Source organism: Pan paniscus, chromosome 5, assembly GCF_029289425.2.
Source record: "Pan paniscus chromosome 5, NHGRI_mPanPan1-v2.0_pri, whole genome shotgun sequence".
In the NCBI taxonomy this organism is placed as follows: domain Eukaryota; kingdom Metazoa; phylum Chordata; class Mammalia; order Primates; family Hominidae; genus Pan; species Pan paniscus.
This window is the reverse complement of record NC_073254.2, coordinates 42,787,859-42,811,702: the sequence shown is the minus strand read 5'-3', so window position 1 is coordinate 42,811,702 and position 23,844 is coordinate 42,787,859.

The window sequence follows — 23,844 nt, the reverse complement described above, 5'->3', positions numbered from 1 at the left end:
AAGAGATTTATAGGAACCTAAATCTCTTGAGTTATAGGAACATCTTTTGTACTGATGAGAAGAATCTTGGTGAGCTCCTAGGTAACCTCAGCAGGAGGGCTGGTTGCCAGGGCAACCAACCATACTATTCGAGAGTTTGAACTTTCAGCCCCACCCCCTACCTCAGGGGAGGGAGAGGGACTGAAGTTTGAGTCGATCACCAGTAGCCAGTGATGTATGTAACCAATCACGCTTACATAATGAATCCTCCATAAAATCTCAAAAGGACAGGGTTCCTGGAGCCTCCTGGTTGCTGCGCATGTGGAGGTTCTTGAAGGGTGATGCTCCTGAAGAGGGTTTGGAAGATCCATGTTTCTTCCCACATACCTTTCCCTATGTACTTCTTCCATCTGGCTATTCATCTGTACCCTTCATAATAGGCTTTATGGTATATAATACATAATATAATATAATATAATATAATATAATATAATATAATATAATATAATGGGTAAGCATAAGTAAACTGTTTTCCTGAGTTATATGAGTCATCCTAGCAAACCAAACCCAAGCAGTGAGTAGAGGGAACCCTAATTTATAATTGGTTGGTCAGAAGTATGGGTGACAATCTACTACTGGTGTTTGGCATCTAAAGCTGGTTGCAGTCTTATGAAACTGGGCCTTTAACCTATGAGATCCAACTCTAACTCCAGGTAGATAGTGTCAGAATTGAACTGGATTAGAAGACACCCAGCTGACGTTTGCTACAGGATTGGTTGCTTGCTTGCTTGGTGGGGAGAAATTCCCACACATTTGGTCATAGAAGTCTTCTGTGTTGATTGTTATGGTGTGAAAGCAGGAGGAAAAAAAGAGAAAATTTTGAGTTTTTTCCATTCAATTATTCTCATTCTTAGTGGATATACAGTAGTTCCTCATTGTGCTTATATATTTGTAGGGATTAGCATTGTAAGAATCAATTAAGCATCATTTCCTGTTAGGGCAATATTTCACAGGAAATAGGCCTGTGGTTTCATCTATTTAGAGACAGGTGGAACTAAGAAGGTAATTTTAAAATGTTTTAAAAATCAGACTGTTGATAATTTAACAAAATTTTAAATCAACTTGTCTGTCTCTTACATATCAGTAAGGTATGAATGAGGCTAAACGCATTTGTTATGCTACCTTCTGATTTGTCTTCTTCAGTGTGATGTTATGTCATCATATGAGTTGAATTGTTGTTTGCGTGAACTGGGTAGCTACAATCTTACCACAATAGCATAAGCATTAGAGACATATAAATGCTAGCACGGCCAAAATTAGGCGTTGAAATAGCCATCCCTCCCATTCAGGTAGTAATTTGGCAAGCCTAAGCCAAAGGTTGCAGGCTTCTGAGGAGTCATCTGTTATACCATGATTAGGCACTCCAGTTTTCTTTCTTTTTTTCTTTCCAGCAGACAGTTTGTTACATACTCCTTAGCAGATTCTGACATCCATGACCACTGTCTTGCCCAGTTTTCTTATTTTTAATATAATGTCTTTTACAGATTGCAATAAATTTTAAAATCCCAGATAAATTGGCAACAATATAACATTCTTCCCAGAGTTTCCTTCTCTCTAAATAATGAGAGTAGTAAGTTTATTCTAACTCAACAGTCAAAATAACAGCTATTATCCAGGACAATGATGCTTCCAAGACTGTAGTAAAGCCTATAAAACGTAAAATAATCAAGTTAATGTACAGCTGTGCAGAATTTAAAAAATTAAAAATACCTATGTCTTCCCTTTAGAAGCTAAATCTATTATGTCTCTGAACTCTCAAAGCTCTTGATCTATACCTACTATAGTATGTACAACATTCTTTGGATATTATAGTTATTTTTGCCCATGTCTCATTTTCTGTACACAGCTATAAAAATTTTGTAGGCAAGACCTTCAGTGACTGATTAATCTTTACATGCCCCAGCACATACCACATAGGCTTAGGTGTGCAAGTAACAGAGGTGAATTCTGTTGGGATTAAAGGTTAATGTAGGAGAAGCAGAGACAAATAACACTGAAAAACTAGGTACTGTCTAGTGCCTGCCATTAGTGAGGCAGTTTCCAAGTGCCAATTCCAATATTCATTATGTCTTTCCTAAGCAACAAGAACATTTATTGGAAAACCCCACCACTACCATCACCATCACCACCAGATGTCTACCAATGACATGTATAAATAAAAACGTTATGTGACCTCACATCTGTTAGAATAGCATATATGTATATATGAGAGAGAGAGAGAGAATTGTACACACACTTGTTACTTTCATATATATTATATATATGCTATTCTAACAGATATGATGTCTATATCTATGTATCTATCTATGTATCTATCTATGTATGTATTTATCTATCTATCTATCTAGATATATACACATACACATATATACCTATATATGAAAATAACAAGTGTTGGTGAGAATGTAGGGAAATTGGAATTCTTGTGCATTGTTGGTGGGAATGTAAAATGGTGCAGCCACTATAGAAAACAGTATGGTGGTTCCTAAAAAACTTTCATATAGAATCACCGTATCATCCGGCAATTTCATTTCTGGGTATACACCCAAAAGAATTGAAAGAATGGTCTTAAAGAGATATTTGTACACCCATGCACATAGCGATGTTGTTCACAATAGTCAAAAGGTAAAAGCAACCCAGGTGTCCATTGATAGATGAATAATAAACAAAATGTGATATATGCAAACAATGGATAATTGTTCAGCCTTAAAAAGGAAAATAATTCTGACACATGCTGCAGGGATAAAACTTGATGACATTACACTAAATGAAATAAAGCAGTAACAAAAAGGCAAATACTGTATCATTCCACTTATATGAGGTACTTAGAATAGTCAAATTCATAGAGACAGAAAGTAGAATGATGGTTGCCAGAGGCTGAGGGCAGGGAGAAAATAGGTAGTTGTTTTCTAATGGGAATAAGGTTTAGTTTTGCAAGATAAAAAGAATTCTGGAGATTGGCTGCAGAACAATGTGAATATTCTTTACATTATTAAACTGTACACCTGAAAAACAGGATGATAAATTTGTGTTACATGCAAAGTAGTCCCCCTTTATCCACAGTTTTGCTCTCTATGGTTTCAGTTATCCATGGTCAACTTCTATTCAAAAATATTAGATGGAAAATTCCAGAAATAAACCATTCATGAGTTTTAAATTGCACAGTGTTCTCAGTAGTGTGATGAAATCTCTCACTGTCCCGCTTCGTCCCACCCAGGATGCAAATGATCCCTTTGTAAAGCATATCTGAGCTGTAGATGCTACCAGCCCATTAGTCACTTAGTAGCTGTTCTGCTTATCAGATTGACCATCATGGTACCACAGTGCATGTGTTCAACTAATCCTTATTTTATTTAATGGCCCTAAAGTGCAAGAGTAGTGATGCTGGCTATTTGGATATGATGGATAGAAGCCATAAAGTGCCTTCTTTAAGTGAAGAGGTGGAAGTCCTTGACTTAATAAGAAAAAAGATCATACGCTGATGTTGTTAAGATGTACAGTGAGAATGAGTCTTCTATCTGTGAAATTGTCAAGAGGAAAAATAAATTCATGCATAGTATATATAGGGTTTGGTGCTATCCACAGTTTCAGGCATCCACTGGGGATCTTGGAATGTACCACCTGCAAATAAGTGGAGACTATTGTATTTTATTATAATTAAATATTAAAAAGTTATGTGAGAATTCCAATAAGTGGCCCTCCTGTTTTCCCCCTTCCTAGAACAGATATGTGGACTGAGGTTCTAGAACTTCATTGGACTATGAGGTGATACTGAGAAAAAGAGCTACAAACCATGGTGTGGCAGAGATAAAGGGAGAATGGGTCCCTAATGCTCCTAGAGCGATTGACCCACCCCTGGACTGCTTTCCTCTCAGCGTCTGATATGGTTTGGATGTCTGTCGTCTCCAAATATAATATTGAAAATTGATCCCAGTGTTGAAGGTAAAGCCTGGTGGGAGGTGTTTGGGTCATGGGGGTGGATCCTTCATGAATGGCCTGGTGCCCTCCTTATGATGAGTTCCTGCTCTGAGTTCATGTGAGATCTGGTTGTTTTAAAAGTGTGGCACCTCCTCCGTAGCTCTCTTGCTTCCTGTCTTGCCATGTGACATGCTTCTCCTGCTTCACCTTCCACCATGAGTAAAAGCTCCCTGAGGCCTCACCAGAAGCTGAGCAGATGCCAGCACCATCTGCTTCCTGTAGAGCCAATGAGCCAATTGGCTTCCTGCAGAACCATGAGCCAATTAAATCTCTTTTCTTTATAAATTACCCAGTCTCAGGTATTCCTTCATGGCACCACAGAACAGATTAATACAGCTTCTACCTATTCAATACCTTAAATCTTTCCCTCTCTGTCCTATAACCCAATTGTATTTTGACCATGATATTTACTAGTGCCTAAAGTGCTTTTATTTGTTATTTATCTCACCTTCTTACTTCATGTTCACTAGAATATAAGCTCCATGAAAGGAGGGACTGTCTGTTTTGTATGCCACTGTTAGTTCCACTGCCTAGAAGTGCCTGACATATAATAAGCACTTAATACATGTTTATACAATAAGAGAAAGAATAACAACACAAATGGAAAATAAGGGACATATTTGAGCACTCTGTAGAGATAGAATAGTTCTGCTTGATTGTGGAGTGGAGAAACAAGATAGATGGAATCAAGGATGACTCCAAGGTTTGGAGCCTGGGTGACTAGGTCAGGTAGCATCAATACAGGAAGTCATCAGAACAAGATGATGAAATATGTAGTGAAGGGAAATGAAAATAAAACCTACATATGATAGGATACCAGGGGGTGAAATAAATGTAATATGGTGAAAATGTGGGGCATGGGTGTTTGGAGGAGCTGCTACACACCCACTAAACCTCAGTTAGGTTTCCAGTGTGGGATGGAAAGAGAGACAACTGACCTAACACCAAACTCTTTTTATATGTCAATGACCATCAATCACTATTAAGGGGGAAAAAAGTAGTACCAGTACTGGCTATGCCAAAAATAATTAGAAATAAAGATAATATGCACAAAATAACATAAATTTCAAAAGAAAAAAGAATTTTCTATGGCAGTTTCAGCATAGCTATTTTATTGCATGAACACTTTATTGTATTGAATAGGGTCAAATCACAAATAAAGTTCTGTAAATCCTTGTTTTTTTCAGAATTTATTACCCATGCAGACTCACTCTCCAATGTGGCACCTAGGTGTTCCTTATGTAATAAGAGATTAATAACATTGAGTCTCATAATGGATAAGCCTTTTCATAGTGACTCTCATGTTGACAAAAAAAAAGAAAAGAAAAAATCAGCCTTGCTTAAAGTTCTCACTGAACATTGCACCCCAGAGACTGCTAGATGTCATAATTTTCAGGTTCAGACAGGGTCCTAAGGAATCCTAGCAGCAGCAGTGTCTAAACTGCTGGCTGAAGGTCTCCCAGGCAAGAGATTGGTTCTCTGGAAGGTAAAAATCCTAATCCCTGAGGTGGTCTTCCTCAAACTTCACCTTTACTATCACAAAACCCTCCAGGAGGAGCTGCTAGTCAGCAGGCTTCTTTGCATCCACAGCCATCTTGGACACCAGGAGTTGTGACCTCAGCAGTGTCTTGGTCGGGAGATGTTAGAGGAGCACTCTGAGGAACAAGAAATAAATGATAAGTGGAAATGGAATTTTTTGCTAAAATTGACATAAGTTAAAAAGGTGAATTACTGAGAGTACTTCATTAAAAATAAAGTGAGGATTCTGGGATGTGAAGTAAATGTACTTCTCCCTGTTCCTTCTACTAAGTACAACTAAAAGCTCTGGAGATTATATATAAAACAAACATAAGAAGTCTCTAAAAGGTGAAGAGAAGGCAGACTGGATAGGAACCTCAGGATTCAAGGAATGACCCAGTAATGAGTTCCCTAGGTCTTCTTTTGGCCGTATTTATCCTAAACTTGAAATTGAAGACAGTAGCAACCTGAAAATGCCAACAGAAGCAGATTTAACAGTAACAAAAGCTTGCTGCTGCAGCCCAAGGATCAAGAAAGGGGCAGCTTAGCAAGACAAAAAACCCTTTTAGATAGTAACTGCTCTACTGCAGCCAAACATGACAGAAAAAACTGTGGCCCCAAGCTCTACCCATAACAGCAAAGGCCCAGTGAGAAGCCTAGACTTCTACCCTCACCAGGCTCCAATGGTACCCCAATATCTCCACTAAGTTGGTGTCAACAAAGGCCATGTGGAGAGCATGGACTCCTACCCCAATTTGGCAAAAACAAGGCACTCCTCCTCTTCTCCATTGGACTGGTGTCAGATGAGGCCTATTGAAGGCCCAGGGCTTTTACTATTACCCACCAGTAATGAGGTCATACCCATGACCATAGCATCAGTATAAACCACATGGGGAATTGGAACTCCCCTCCACCCAAAAATAATGAAGAGCTCCCCACCTTGGGTGTTAATGGAGGCTGAGTGGGGGTGTCAATGGAGGCTGGGTATCACAGAGGATGGACTTCTAGTTCCATCTGGTAGTAATGAGGCAGCACACCCCCACCTCCCCCTGCCAGAGTAGTATCAGAGAAAGCCAGGTTAAACAAAAGATTCTGAATAAGATCCAGAGTTCAGAACATAATATAACAATTTCCAGGTTTCAGTCAAAAATCCTTCTTCATACCAAGGAGCAAGAAATTCTCAGACTGAACGAAAAAAAAAATGAATATTAAAACTGAGGTGACAAATCTTAGAATTATCTAACAAAGATTTTAAAGCTGCCATGACAAAAAGGCTTGAACAAGCAATTACAAACATGCCTGAAACAAATAATAAGAAAAAACAGACACAGCAAAGACATAGAAAATTTCAGCAAATAGGACATAAAAGAAGAACCAAATGGAAACTTCAGAAATGAAAAACACAGTAACTGAAATAAAAAGCTCAGTAGATGGGCAGAATGGCAGAATGGCAGAATTGAGAGGGGAAAGGAAAGAATCACTGAACTGAAAGAGAACAACAGAAATTAACCAATCTGAATGCCAGAGAAAACAGACTAAGGAAATTGAAAACAGCCTCAGGAATCTGTGAACTATAACCAAAGAGCTAATGTTCAATTAGAGTACCAGAAGGAAAGGAGAAAGGGGCAAGGATGAAAAAGTAAAAAAAAATGACTGAAAATTTCCCAAATTTGTCAAAAGACATAAACTTACTAAATTCAAGAAGTTGAGAAAATGCTAAACATAACAAACCCAAAGAAATCCATACCAAGACAGGTAATAATTAACCTTCTGGAAATCAAAGACAAAGAAAAAATTCTTGAAAGTAGCCAAAGAAAAACGATACCTTAAAAATAGAGGAAAAACAATGAGAATGACAGGGATTTTTCATCAGAAACAATAGAGGCCAGAAGGAAGTGGCACAATATTTTTCAAGTGCTGAAAGAAAAGAACTGTCAGTCCAGAATCCTATATCCAGAGAAAATATCCTTTAGGGATGAAGGCGAAATCAAGATACTTTTAGATGAAGGAAAACGAAGAGACTTTGTTATCAGCGGAGCTACCGTAAAATAATGGCTAATGGAAATTCTCTGAACAATCGGAAATGATTAAAAAAAAATAAAAAGGAAACTTGTAACACCAGAAAAGAAGACAAAACACAGTAAGCAAAAATATTGGGCTGGGCACAGTGGCCTACGCTGTAATCCCAGTGTAATCCCAGAGGCTGAGACAGGAGGATTGCTTGGGGCCACAAGTTCAAGATCAGCCTAAGCAACATAGTGAAACCCCCATCTGTACAACAACAACAACAACAAAATTTAACTTAGTGTGGTGGCACTCACCTGTAGTCCTAGCTACTTGGGAGGCTGAGGCTGGAGGATCACTTGAGCCCAGGAGCTTGAGGCTGCAGTGATTTATGTTCATACCACTGCACTCTGGCCTGACAGGGTGAGACCTTGTCTCTAAAAAGCAAACAACAACAAAAATTGGCACATGTAATAGACTTTCCTTCTCCTCCTGAATTTTCTAAATTGTGTTTGATGATTGAAGCAAAAACTACAACACTGCCTAAAGTAATTCTAAATGTATGTAGAGTATGTATTTACAAGAATTATAAATTGGGAAAGGTAAAGTATGGAAATACTTTACATGAACTTGACACTGGTAGACTGTGACAACTTACATACATAAAATGCAATATATAGAGAATCCCCTAAAAATGCCATACAAAGAGATATACTTAAATATATATATATATATATATATATATATATATATATATATATACACACACACACACACAGATCAAACTGGACTTTAAAAAAAAGTCCCAGTTACCCACAGGAAAGCAGAAAAAAAAATGCAACACAGAGAACAAACAAAAAGCAAAAAATAAAATGGCACCAAGTATATTCTGTCTACAAGAAATTCACTTCAAATATAATGATATAAATATATTAAAAGTAGGCCAGATGCTGTGGCTCACACCTGTAATCCCAGGACTTTGGGAGGCTGAGGCGGGAGGATCACTTGAGGTCAGGAGTTTGAGACCAGCCTGACCAACATGGTGAAACCCCATCTCTATTAAAAATGCAAAAATTAGCCGGGTGTGGTAGTAGGCACCTGTAATCCCAGCTACTCAGGAGGCTGAGGCAGGAGAATCGCTTGAACCTGGGAGGCGGAGGTTGCAGTGAGCCAAAATCATGCTACTGGACTCTAGCCTGGGTGACAGAGCAAGACTCCATCTAAAAAAAAAAGTAAATGGGGCCAGGCACAGTGGCTCATGCCTGTAATCCCAGCACTTTGGGAGGCTGAGGCGGGTGGATCACCCGAGGTCAAGAGTTCAAGACCAGCCTGGCCAACATGGTGAAACCCTGTCTCTACTAAAAATACAAAACTTAGCCAGGCGTGGTGGCTTGCACCTGTAGTCCCAGCTACTTGGGAGGCTGAGGCAGGAGAATCACTTAAACCTGGGAGGTGGACTTTGCAGTGAGCCAAGATCACACCACTGCTCTCCAGCCTGGGTGACAGAGTGAGATTCCCTCTCAAAAAAAAGTAAATGGATGAAAAAAGGTAGATCATGCAAATATCAGTTAAAGTAAAGGAGGAGCAACTATATTAATGTGAGATAGAGTAGACTACAGAACAAAGAAAAGTACCAGTCACAGAGGGAACATTACATAATGAAAAGAGTGAATTCACTAATGAGACATAATAATCCTAAACGTATCTGTACCAAAGAATAGGTAGGCAAAATATGTGAACAAAAACTGATAGAACTGAAAAGAGAGACAAATCCACAATTATATTAGAGAACAAGTGATAGTACAACTAGACAGAAAATCATCAAGGAAACAGAAGAACTGAACAATACCATCAGCCAACCAACTAATAGACATTTATAAAACAGTCTGCCCAACACCAGCAAAATACATATTTATTTTTAAGTACCCATAGAATATATAACAATATGGACCATATCCTGGGCCATAAGACAAACCTCAACAAGTTTAAAAGAACTAGAATGTGTTCTGCATCCACAAGAAAACCAAACTAGGAATTATAACAGAAAGATAGGGAAAAACTGCCAAATTCTTGAAAACTGAATACATTCCTAAATAAGTCAATAACCAAAGAGGAAGTCTTAAGGAAAATAAAAAAATACATTGAACTAAATGAAAATTGAAAAAAAACAATATTTGTAGGACACAGCTAAAGCAGAACTAAGAGGCAAATTTATAGCAGTAAGTGCATACATTAGAAAAGAGGAAAAGTCTCAAATCAATAATTGAAACTTTCACTTCAAGAGCCTAGAAAAAGAAGAAAACCACAAAGCAAGCAGAAAGAAGCAAATAATAAAAATAAGAGCAAAACTCAAATGGAAAATTTAAAAAATCTATAAAAAAATAAATAAAACAAAAAGTGGGTTTTTTGAAAAGATCAATAAATTAAAACCTTTAGTAAGACTGATAAATAAAAAATTAGGGAAGACCATTAACTGCAATGAAACAGGAGATATCACAACAGACTCTGCAAACACCAAAAGGATAATAGGGAATACTATGGACAACTCTCTACATATATATTTATTTTATTTTTGAGACAAGGCTTGCTCTGTTGCCCAGGCTGGAGTGCAGTGGTGTGTGTGATCATAGCTCACTTCTGACTGGAACTCCTAGTCTCAAAAGATCCTCTTGTCATCCCCTTGGGTAGCTATGACTATAGGTGTACACCACCATGCCCAGCTAATTTTTAAATTTTTTTGTGGAGTTGGGGGTCTTGCTATGTTGCCTAGGCTGGTCTCCAACTCCTAGCCTCAAGCAATCTTCTTGCCTTGGCCTCCCAAAGTGTTGGGATTGCAAGTGTGAGCACTGCGCCCAGACTCTACACATAAATTTAACAACATAGACCAATTCTTTGAGAAACACCAACTATCGCAACTCATCCAATATGAAATAATTTTAATGTACTAATAAATACTAAGGAAATTGAGCTCAAAATTATTAATTTTTTTTTGAAACAGAGTTTCACTGTCACCCAGGCTGGAGTGCAGTGGTGTGATCACAGCTCACTGCAGCCTGGACCTCCTGGGCTCAAGCACTCCTCCAGCTTCAGCCTCCTGAATAGCTGGGACTATAGGTGTGCACCACCACATGTTGCTATTTTTATTTTTTGTAGAGACGGGGTCTTTCTATGCTGCCCAGGTTGCTCCTGGGCTCCTGCCTCAGCCTCCCAAAGTGCTGGGGTTACAGGTGGGAGCCACCGTGCTTGGCCAACATTTAACTTTTAAATCCACGATCCATTTTTTGTTAATTTGTACATAAGGCATGATACTTAGGTCAAGGTTCATAGTAAGACCGTCTCTGCAAAAAAATTAAAAATTTAGCCAGGAATGGTGGTGCACACTTCTAGTCCCAGCTATTCAGGAGGCTGAGGCTGGAGGATCGTTTCAGTAGCTAGGACTACAGACGTGTGTGTGGTGGCACACATCTGTAGTCCTAGATATTTGGGAGGCTGAGTGGGAAGGATTGCTTGAGCCCAGAAGGTCAGGGCTGCAGTGAGTTGTAATAATGCCACTGTATTCCCACATGAGCAACAGAGTAAGACCTTGTCTCAAAAAACCAAAAGTAAAAAAAAAAAAAAAAAAAAAGTTAAAAGGAAAACTATAAAAATTTTATGAAAAAAAAAAAAAGCCATAGAAGATCTTTAGGATCTAGGGTTAGGCAAAGAGTTCTTAGACTTGATGCCATCAACATGATCCAAAAAAGGAAAAATTGACCGTTGGGACTTGATAAAAACTTAAAACTTGTGCTCTGTTAAAGAGGTCCTCTTAGAAGGATAAAAAGATAAAGTTGCGGACTGGGAGAAAATACTTACAAACCCATATCTGATGATACTAGTTTCTATAATACATAAAAAACCCTCAAAAATGAATAGTAAGATAGGAATCAGAACATGGCAAAAGACATGAAAAGACATTTTACCAAAGAATGTTCAACATCATTAGCAATTAGGGAAATGCAAGTTAAAAGCATAGTAAGAAATTACTGTACTATACCTATCAGAATACCTATTAGGATAAAAACAGAGACAAACACCAAATGATAGAAAAAAAAGTAGAGAAACTGGATCACTCATATTTTGCTAGTGGGAATGTAAAATAGTACAGCTACTCTGGAAAAGTCTTGTAGTTTCTTTCTTTCTTTTTTCTTTTTTTTTTTTTTTTTGAGACGGATTCTCCTGTGTTGCCTAGGCTGAAGTGCAGTGGCGCGATCTCCGCTCACTGCAAGCTCCGCCTCCCGGGTTCACGCCATTCTCCTGCCTCAGCCTCCCGAGTAGCTGGGACTACAGGCGCCCGCCAAGGTCTGGTAGTTTCTTTAAAAAAACTGAACATGTGGCCGGGCGCAGTGGCTCACACCTGTAATCTCAGGACTTCGGAAGGTTGAGGCAGATCTCTTGAGGCCAGGAGTTTGAGACTAGCCTGACCAACATGGTGAAACCCCATCTCTACTAAAAAGACAAAAATTAGCCAGGCGTGGTGGCAGGTGCCTGTAATCCCAGCTTCTCGGGTGGCTGAAGCAGGAGAATTGCTTGAACCCGGGAGCCAGAGGTTGTAGTGAGCCAAGATCATGTCACTGCACTCTAGGCTGGGTGACAGAGTCTCAAAACAAACAGACAAACAAAAAACAAAAAACTAAATGTGTGACTACCAGATGACCTGACAATTGCATTTCTGGTCATTATTGCAGAGAAACGATGACTTATGCTCACACAATAGCTGTACATGAGTGTTCACAGCAGCTTTATTCATAATAGCCAAAACTGAAAACAATCCAGATGTCTTTCAATGATGAATGGTTAAACAAACTTTGGTACACACATATCATGAAATAGTACTCTGCATCAAAAAGGAACAAGTTATTGATATGCCCAACAACCTGGATAAATCTCTAACAAATTATAGTGAGTGCAAAAAGCCAATCACAAAAGGTTACATACTACATGATTTATATAATACTACTGAAATGACAAAATGATAGCAGTGGAGAATAGATTGTAACTTATCCACACAATGGAATGCTACTCAGCCATAAAAAGGAACAAATACAGGAAACATGAATGAGTGGTGGGTAGGAGCCTGACCAAAGAGACTCAGAGCTTGTTAAATTTTCAAGAATTCTGCAAGACATTTAAAAATACATTATTAAAACTGACAACTAAATTATTAATATTAATGTTTTTTTGAGACAGGGTCTCACTCTGTCACCCAGGTTGGAGTACAGTGGTGTGATCACAGCTCACTAAAGCCCTGAACTCCCATGTGATCATCCCACCTCAGCCTCCCAAGTAGCTGGGAACCACAGGGGTGCACCACCACGCTCAGCTACAATTTAATTATTAAAAGGTAATATATATTCAAAATATATCAATTCCCAATTTACTACATTTTATGATTACTTCTGCTCTTGAGGTTGTCTGTGTATCTATATAGTAGAAAGAATCTATAATCCTGTGCTACCCCCCATCTCTTCTCAACTCCATGACTTCAGTGATTTCACTGGAAATCAGCCATGGTGCAAGTACTATACACCACAGAAAGCTGGATGTTGGCAAACACTTCAAATCAGGGCTTGGTTTATTGTTTTCTTGGCTGTGCAGATTAAGGAAAATGTTAGATAAAATGTTAACAATGCAGAGTAAACTTAAAAGTATGTCATGTCTAGAGCTGTTACACTGTGACCAGCACAAAGAAGTGCAATTCTTCCAGTGTTTGAAAATGATTATCAGCTTCGGCAAAGAAGTCCCCCACATCCTTGACCAATGAGGGACACAGTTAGTGCTGAAGTTGAAAGGGGTTTCAGTTGAGGAAATATAATTTGTAGGAGGGTGAAAATGCTGAAATGAAAGGTTTGTCCATCTCCATTTGAACTCAAGGAGCTGTGTTCACAGTGGAAAATATATCCCCTGGGCTTTAGCCATGATGGCCCCACTAAATTTTGAGTTACTAGGGGCCAAAATTTCTATGTCCTCCATACTACTTAGAATATTACACATCCTTTTTTCACTAGGAAATGATGATTCTGGAGTGGAGATGTGGAAGGGTCTTTAACCCACCTACTATTTGTCTTCTAGATTGTGGCTTGCTTGGTCAGGTAGCCAAGGTAGGAAAGAAACAGAGACAACGCACCTTGCACATTCCAAGCTCTTAGATATTCCAGTGTCCTCAACTGGTACTCAAACAAGTAATTTCAACACTAGGCTATGCTAAAGTTAGTCAGAAATTGAAATGGCTTCAAAACAAAATAAATAATTCAGCAGAAAAATATAATTTTTAAACAACTGCCCTTGTATACTTTTTTGTTGCACTGATACTTCATTGCATTTACAAAAGGTAATTGCAGGTAAATTCCTCGATGTTTATTTTCCTAAATTCTCAACTTTCACAGTATTTATGATTTTTATAAAAAGTCTTAAATGTGGCATCCATGATGTTCTTAAACAATGAAGTTCAAGAAACATTTTATCTCAGTAAGAAAAAATCCTGGATACTACTTGAAGTTGTCACCAAACACGTGGGCAAGGTGTTCAGTTGTAGTGGATTCTCTGGGGATTAATCAGGGCTGAGCTTCCACTGCAGGCTTTGCACCACTCACCCCACTCCCAGGTCTTGGCACAATGTGGCTTCTCTGATGTTGAACCAGGGTTGCTCTCTGCCTATGGGCTTTCCCACACTCTTCACATTTATAGGGTTTTCCCTCAGAGTGGACTCTTTTATGTTTATTGAGATCTGACTTCCAGCAGAAAGCTGGCCCGCATTCAGAACACTCAAAAGGTTTCTCTCCTGGGGGGATTCTGAGATGGCAACTAAGACCTGTCTTCTGACTGAGGGCTTTGCCACACACTTGACACTGACAGAGCTTCACCTTGCTTTGAATCCCCTGGTGTTCGATAAGATCCTGTCTCCTTGTGAGGGCCTTTCCACACTCAGGACATTGGTAAGTCTTATCTCCAGTGTGGATTCTTTTGTACTTCCTCAGGCCAGTTGACAGAGTAAAGGTCTTTACACACTCATCACATTTATATTTTCTTGGCTCAGGAGGGTTTCCATGCTTGCCTCCTAACTTGTGTTTATTAAGCCTGAACATTGACTAAAGGCTTCAGACCTTCATCACATTTATAGGTCTTCTCCCCAGTGTGAATTCTCTGATGTATGATCAAGGTTGAGCTCACATTAAAGGTTTTTCCACACTCACCACATTCATAGGGTTTTTCCCCTGAGTGGATTCTGTGATGTATTATTAGTTCTGAGCTCCAGCTAAAGGCTCATCCACATACGGGACATTGAAAAGGTTTCTCTCCAGTGTGGATTCTCTGGTGTTGGTTAAGGCCGGCATACTGAGTGAAGGCTTTTCCACATACTTTACATTCATAGGGTTTTTCTTCTCTGTGAATTCGTTGATATTCAGTAAGAGGTGAACACTGCCTGAAGGCTTTCCCACATTCATTACATGCATAAGGTTTCTCTTTGTTGTGGAATTGCTGATGTTCAATGAGGTGTGAACTATGGCAGAAGGCTTTCCCACAGTCCATACATTCAAAAGGTTTATCTCCAGTATGGAGACTTTGATGCTTCCTAAGAACTGATCTCCAACTAAAACATCTGCCACATTTACTACACTGATGGGGCTTTTCTCCAGTGTGGATTTTAAGATGTTGGAAGAGTCCTGCCTTTTGACTGAAGCTTTTCCGAGACTCTTTACATTTATGGGTTTTTTTTCTTGCTGTGAAGCCCCTGATGCTGGGTAAGTTCCGCATGTGTGATGAAGGCCTTTCCACATTCTGTACATGGGTATGGCTCCTCTCCATTATGGATCCTCCTATGCATCTGAAGGCCTCTGATCCAGGTGAAAGTTTTCCCACACTCATCACATTTATATATTTTTTCACCTGTGGCATCCCCATCGTGCATTTCCAAATTGCCATTTGGCTCACCGTCTCTTCTATGTTTGGCATGCTGAGACACAGTTTCATTACATCCATCAAACTCCTCCCTATGTGGTTCTGTTACTTCACAAAATTCCTGCTTCATGCCTAACATTGTGATCTCAGTCTTCATACCATCATCTGAAACAACAAACCACAAAACTTGAGGAGAAAAGACAACTCAAAAATAGTAGTTTAAGAGACAGACAGAAAGGACAGTCTTTATGTTAGGTTAATTTTAACAGTGGATTTTATATAGTCTCTTTATTTGGAGTTCAGAGAAATATGTCAGTCAAGGCAGAAGGAATGGTAGTAACACAGGTGGGGAAGTGAGAAAGAATAAAGCATGGCTGAGTTACCAGCAGAATATGGTAAATTTGACAGGATGTCTCTTCTGTGATTATAGAAGATTCCAAGTTCTATCTTGCTAGTAAACTCTTTCCATTGACATCCTCCCTTACTGACTTTGATGTAGACAGCCACTATATGGAGAAACCCATGTTGTAAGGAACTCAGGGTAACCTCTGGCTGGCAGTTAGCAGGAGAGTGAGGCCCTCTGTCTGAGAGCCTTCAAGAAACTGGGTCCTGCCAACACCCATGTGTGGTTGGAAGTGGATCCTTCCCTTGTAACAGATGAGATGCCAGCCCTAGCCAACATCTCATAAAAAACCTTGAAGCAAAAGACCCAGCTAAGCCATACCCAGACTCTTGACCCACAGATATTGTGGATAATAAATGTGTGTCTTCTTAAGCTGCTAACTTTGTGGTAATTTGTTAAGCAGCAACAAATAACTAATACACCACTAGTATACAAATGCAAAGTTTCCTAACTGTAAGAACTATAATTTTTTAAAAATGAGGAAAAACAAACCACACTTTGAAAAGCATATATATGTATATGCATATATACATACACACAATACATATCTATGTGTGTGTATATACATTTATACTTATGTTTATGTATTTGCATAAGTATGACATGTAAACAGAAAGCAGAAGAAAATTATATTAAGATCAAACATAGCTGTCATATCAATAAATGCAAATAGGCTTAACCTGCCTATTAGATCAAATTAGATTTGATCAGAACAAAACTCAATTTTATTATGTATATAAGAGATATAACTAAAATAAAATGATTGAGAAAAGTTGCAAATAAAGAATGAACAAGAGTAAATTAAGCAAATACAAATAAAAAGAAAGAATTCATCAAAATCTCAATTTCAGAAAAAGACCAAAGCATAAAGTCAGATAAAGAAGAGTACTTTATAATGTTAAAGAATACAGTTTAAATAATGATAGAACAGATATGAATAATTATGCAGAAAATAACAGGAGTAACTTTCTTAAAGCAAAAATTATAGGAGATATAAAAAGTTTTAGAAAAAAACAGAGACTTTGTCCTCTGCCTAAAAAAACCACCAAATGAACAAAAATGAATGAAATCAATAAATTAAATCTTATGGATATTTACATATGTCAAACTCTATACCCTAAAAATAGAGAATTATCTTTTTCAGGTATACAGTGAACATTAATGAAAACTGATTACTTATTTGGCCACAAAAAAATCACAATAAATTCTAAAAGGTACAAAGAACATAAATATTCTCAGATAACAATGTAACGAATCTAAAATTAATAACACAATCAGAAAACAAACAAGTTCTTCCATCTGAAAATTTCAAAATTTTCACCCAATTACTTGTTCAAAAGCAAAATACAAATATAAATTTCAGATTTTCTAGAAAATAATAAAAATACTACATTTAAAACATTTGAGATTCATCTAAATCAGTGTTCAAGGAAATATTCATAGCACCATATATATCAGTAATAGAGGGAGAGTGGAAACAGAGAGAGAATAAAACCAACCCAGCTTACAAGTTTGGAAAAAAACACAATAGAATAAACCAAGATAGCCCTGCTCATTAATGCATACTTTGTTGGCTTTTTTTCCCTTTCCTGTTTCAGTAATCCCTCCTTGTGCTTCCTGGAATCACTTCTGATACAATCTACTACAACTTAAAATATGTAAATAAATAAATGAACCAAAGGAGAACACATGGAAGGAATTAACAAAAATAAATTCAGAAACAAATTAAATACTAAAAATGAAACACTATCATGTTAAAACTGAATTCAATACATCAACAGGAACTCATGAATTTTTAGAAAAGAAATGTCCATTGAGCTCTGTCCAGGAAATGTCCTAGAAGCAGTGTTACCCTAGTGATAAAGGACAACCCTAGCACCCAGATTTTGTTCTCCAATACTAGTCTCCATTAAAAAGAACCAAGGCTCCTTCAGAAATGCTTGAGACCAGATCTGAGAACAGGGGAGGTACAAAGTAAGCCTGGAACAATTAATTTTGCTCAGAAAGTAAGCATTCAAAAATCAATAGGGCCATGGCAAACAGATGTGAACACAAGACTGAAGATGTCTACACAAGCCAAAGATGTGTCAATTTGGGCATTAAAAAAAGTAATGACTATGGAGGATTAAAACACTGATTCTATGAAAATCTGTAAGTCTATTACAATACTAACATAGAGAAAGTCCTAAAATCTCATGTCACAATTTGAAGTGCCTATTAAACCACTCCTTGGACTTAAAAATCGGTAAATAAAGGGAAAAAAACTAAGTACTAATCATAACTTCCTAGTAGGAAGTGACCAAAATGACATATTTGATGAGGGAAAGCTCTACTATAAATAAAAATGTCAGTTAATAATGTATAAGGAATGGAATAATTATAAAATCATTCTGTCACCCTTGATAAAATGATTGACCCATAAAAAGATTATCAAACATTATGTATTTTGTTGATGAGAAACTGGCCATTCACATAGTGCCAAATGACACCACAAACTTAGTAACAAGGGGAAAAATCAGCTCTTCAATGGAGGGATCGGACTCTCATCATACTAAGAAAGTGATTTAATGGTGGGTCACCCAGATATCAGTGTCTCCTGTCACCTAATATTAATTCTATCCCCAAATGTTTAACTTGAATCCTTCAAGCCTTTTGATCTAACTTGTAATTTATAGGAAATATAGGGAATGTGGGTATGAAAGGAAGTGACATAATGAAGAAACAAACAAAATTTCAGAGGGTAAGACAACTAGCCTGGACTCATCAAAAAGACTATTTTATGGGGGGAAAAAGACAGGAGGACTGCTCTAGAATAAAAAATTAAGAGACGACATAACAACCATATGTATCGTGTGGCTCTGGTTTGGGTAAATCAACTTTAAAGACATTATGGAAAAACTGGGCCAATTTGAATTTGGGCTGGATTTAGGCAACATTAAAATGTATTGACGGGGAAAGGAGAAGATGATAAACTGAAGAGAATCGGTTATAAAATACCACATATAATATGATCTCATTTTTGTAAAAGGTATATGTGTGTATGCATATATCCACACACACACATATAAACATGGAAAAAGATGTACAGATATAAAAGTCATCAATCATAATCTCTGGGTGGTAGAATATAATGCTTTATTTTCTTTATTTTTATTTTTTTTGGACGGAGTCTCGCTCTGTCGCCCAGGCTGGAGTGCAGTGGTGCAATCTCGGCTCACTGCAAGCTCCGCCTCCTGGGTTCACGCCATTCTCCTGCCTCAGCCTCCTGAGCAGCTGGGACTACAGGCGCCTGCCACCACACCCGCCTAATTTTTGTATTTTTAGTAGAGACAGGGTTTCACTGTGCTAACCAGGATGGTCTTGATCTTCTGGTCTGGTGGTCTGCCCGCCTCGGCCTCCCAACGTGCTGGGATTACGGGCACGCACCACTACGCCTGGCAAATTTTGTATTAAGAGATGGGGTTTCTCCATTTTGGTCAGGCTGCTCTCGAACTCCCGACCTCAGGTGATCCACCTGCCTTGGCCTCCCAAAATGCTGGGATTACAGGCGTGAGCCACCGTGCCCAGCTGGCTTTTTTTTTTTTTTTTTTAATGCATATCACAGTTTCTGACCTATATCATTATTCTCCTTTCTGAAGAACTTCTAACATTTTTTGCAAATGATGTGTATGGGTGACAAATTCTCCCACTTTTTGTCTGAGGAAATCTTTTGTTTTTTCCTTCACTTTTGCGGGATAATTTTGCTGAATATAGAATTCTAGGTTAGTGGGTTTTTTTCAACATGTTAAATATTTCACTCTACTCTCTTCTTGCTTGCATGCTTTCTGAAGAGAAGGCCAATGTAATTCTTATTCTGGCTCCTATATAGGCAAAGTAAATTTTCCTCTAGCTTAAGATTTTGTTTCTTTGGTTTTCTGCAGTTTGAATATTATATGCCTAGGTGTAGATGTTTTGTTTATTCTGCTTCATATTCTCTTGGGCTTCCTAGATCTGTAGCTTGGTGTTTATGATTAACTTTGGAAAAAATTCAGTCATTATTGCTTCAAATATTTCTTCTGTTCCTTTTTGTCTTCTCCTTATGGTATTTCCATTACATGCTATTATGGACTGAATGTTTTTGTCCCCTGCTCCTATTCACATATTGAAGCCCTAACCTCCATTGGGGTGGCATTTGGGGATGGGGCCTTTGGGAGGTAACTAGGGTTAGATGAGGTCATGATGGTGGGGCACTTATAATGGGATTAGTACCCTTACATTAAGAGACACCTAAAAGCTTTCTCACTGTTTTTCCTTTTCTTTTTCTTTTTTTGAGACAGAGTCTCTCTCTGTCGCTCAGGCTAGAGTGCAGTGGCGCGATCTCAGCTCACTGCAAGCTCCGCCTCCTGGGTTCATGCCATTCTCCTGCCTCAGCCTCCCGAGTAGCTGGGACTACAGTCGCCTGCCACCACGCCCAGCTAATTTTTTGTATTTTTAGTAGAGACGGAGTTTCACTGTGTTAGCCAGGATGGTCTCAATCTCCTGACCTCGTGATCTGCCTGCCTCGGCCTCCCAAAGTGATGGGATTACAGGCGTGAGCCACTGCGCCTGGCTGGAGCTTTCTCACTCTTTTTGTCATGTGAGTATACAGCAAGAAGGCAACCCTCACCAGAAACCACATTTTTAGCCTAGGAAATGTAGTAGGCAGAAATTTCCTCACCCACCCAAAGATGTCTATGTCCTAATCTCTAGGATCTGTGAATATGATGTTATGTGGCAAGAGGGAAGTTTAAGGTTCCCTATCACCTGACCTTAAAATAGGGAGATTATCCTGTATTATCTGTGTAGGCCCAGTGTAATTACAGGTATCCTTAAAAGTAGAAGGGGGAGTCCAAAGAGAGCTTGGAATGATATGATGTGAGAAAGACTCAACTCAGTGTTGGCTTTGAAGATGGAGAAATAGGGCCAAGGGATGTGAACAACCTCTAGAACCTGGAAAAGACAATAAACCAGACTCTCCTCATTAAGTCCCCTAAACGAATGCATCTCTGCTGACATCTTGATTTTACCTCTCAAGTTCTTCTGCTCTGAATAAAAAAGATTTTAGCCCAGTAATACTCATTTTGGACTTCTGATTTCCAGGACTGTATGATAATACATTTGTGTTAAGTGACAGTTTGTGGTCATCTGTTACAGCAGCAGTAGGAAACTAATATAGCTACCTATTACTCACTGTTGAGGCAGACCCCTTCCAAGTACTTTACCTAGTGCTTTGTGAATTAGGAGATTCTTCCATCTTGCTGGTGGGAATATGTACTGTTTCCAGCCTTGTCTTGAGTGTTTTGAGGACATATAGATGATGACTTCTTTCAGTTTCTATTTATCTGAAAATGTCTTTACTTTTGTTCTTAAACAAAATGTTTTGCTCAGTACAGAACTCTGTGTTGGCAGTTACTTTCCACAAATTTCAGTGTCTTTTGGCACTGACTTTTTTTACTTAGCTGCCAATCTAATTGTTGCTCCTTTTAAGGTACTTTTTTTTCTTGCTTTTAAGATACTTCTGCTGGGTGCAGTGGCTCACATCTGTAATCCCAGCACTTTGGGAGGCCGAGATGGGCAAATTGCTTGAGCTCAGGAGTTCAAGACCAGCCTGGCCAACATGGCAAAATGCTGTCTTTACAAAAAATACAAAAATTAGCCAAGCATGGTGGTGTGCACCCATAGTCCCAGCTACTCAAGAGGCCGAGGAGAGAATTGCTTGAGCCTGGGAGGTAAAGGGTGCAGAGATTGCACCACTGCACTCCAGCCTGGGCGACAGAGCAAGACCCTGTCTCAAATAATAATAATAAAAAAGATATTTCTGTCTTTAATTTTTAGTAGTTTTACTATGATGTATCTAAATGATTTTTTTCATTTATCTTATTTAGGGTTCATATGGTTCTTATGGTCCCTGAATCTGTGCTTGATACCCTTCATAAATCTTAGGAAGTTCTCACCTATTCTGTCTTCAAATATTGTGTCTGCCTAATTTCCTCTCATTTCTCCTGCAATCCTAATGACAAATATTTTGGATCTATATTCTCTGTGTCTTACCCTTTTCCTATATAGCCAATTTTTTGTCCTCTTGTGCCTCATTCTGGATATTTTTTTCTAAACTATTGTCTTCAGCTGTTTCATCTGCTGCTATATCTATCCACTACTATTTCAGTTGTTTTCCAATTTCAGGATTTTCATTTGGTTCATTGTCCACCCCCAACCGCGTCCCCCCGTTCCCCCACCAGCATTTTGTTAAACTTTTTTTTTTTTGAGACGGAGTCTCGCTCTGTCACTAGGCTGGAGTGCAGTGGCACGACCTCCGCCTCCCGGGTTCAAGCGATTCCCCTGCCTCAGCCTCCCGAGTAGCTGGGACTACAGGTGCACGCAACCATGCCCCGCTGATTTTTTGTATTTTAGTAGAGACAGGTTTCACCATGTTGGTCAGGATGGTCTCAATCTCCTGACCTCGTGATCCGCCCACCTTGGCCTCCCAAAGTGCTGGGATTACTGGTGTGAGCCACCACGCCCGGCCTGTTAAACTTCTTAATCCTGTCACTTATATTTGAACACTGTATACACAGTTATTTAAAAATCTTGTATGATAACTCCAATTCTGTATTCCTCTTCAATGTATTTCTATTATCTGTTGCTTCTGTTGGGTTTTCCTTTGTGTCATTTTGTCTTCTCATATGCCTAGCTTTTAAAATTTTTTGCAAAATTGTTTGAGAAATAATTTGAGAGCTATGATACTATTCCCTCATAGAGAGGATTTCCAGAAAGCTATAGCATTATGGAATCACTTAAATCCAACCACAAAAGAATATTCAAAGCTGAGCTACAGTCCTGGGAAGGCCTGCCTGTCTGGTTCACCCTTACTCATAGAGTGCAATCCTTTGGGGTCACACATCATCAGTGAGGAAATTAATCAGTCCCGTCCTTCCCCAAGCCCCAACTTGGAAGTTCCCAGAATCCAACTTTGGTGTATTTTTCTTTTGTGAACTTATCAAATATTTGACTCACTTTCTCAGGTGCCCCTCCTAGAATCAGAAGATACCTAGAAAACAATGGCCCCAAAGACAGGGCTCATCTCTGTCTATCTCCATGCTCTTCTAATCTAGATCTTTGACTCTAATTAGTTCTCTAATGCCATTAAGTATATATTTTTTAAAGCATTCTTCCCAGCTTTTCCACTTCTCCTCAGTAGAAGAGTTGGTTCATAGTACCTTGTCTGCTATTATCAGAATCAGAATTCTGGTCATATGTTTTTGCAGGGTAGATATAATTAGAAAAGTGATTTCAGCTCCAATTCCTATGAATTATTTTGATATTCTAACTTAAGGAAACATTTACACTTAACTCATTTGATTAAAAGTTCTTTAAAAAAGAATACACTATCAGCAATTCTTCCTGAGAAACGATAGATTTAGAGGCTAGAACTAACATTCCATAACTTTCTGAGGGACCCGGAGTAATTGAAAAAATTCTCTAATTTTAGACCAGATAACTTCAGGATGTCTTTCAGCTTTTTAAGCCTAAATCCTTTAAAAAATCCAAGTGAGGGCCAGGTGCGGTGGCTCATGCCTATAATCCCAGCCTTCAATTGCCTGTAATCACCTTGGGAGGCCAAGGTGGGAGGACAGCTTGAGCTCAGGAGTCCGAGACCAGTCTGGGCAACATGGCAAAACCCCGTCTCTACAAAAAATACAAAAATTAGCCAGGCATGGTGGTGTGCGCCTGTTGTCCTATTCAGAAAGCTGAGGCTGGAGGATGGCTTGAGTTGGGAGGTCAAGGCTGCAATGAGCTGAGATCGCATCACTGCACTACAGCCTAGGTGAGAGAGACCTTGTCTTTAAAAAAATAAAAAATAAAAATCCAGTTGAGAAAATACTGCTTTCTTAAACTCTTGGTTTTTAGCAGTGTCTGGGGTTAAGAGAAAAGGGGATTGCCTATAATTA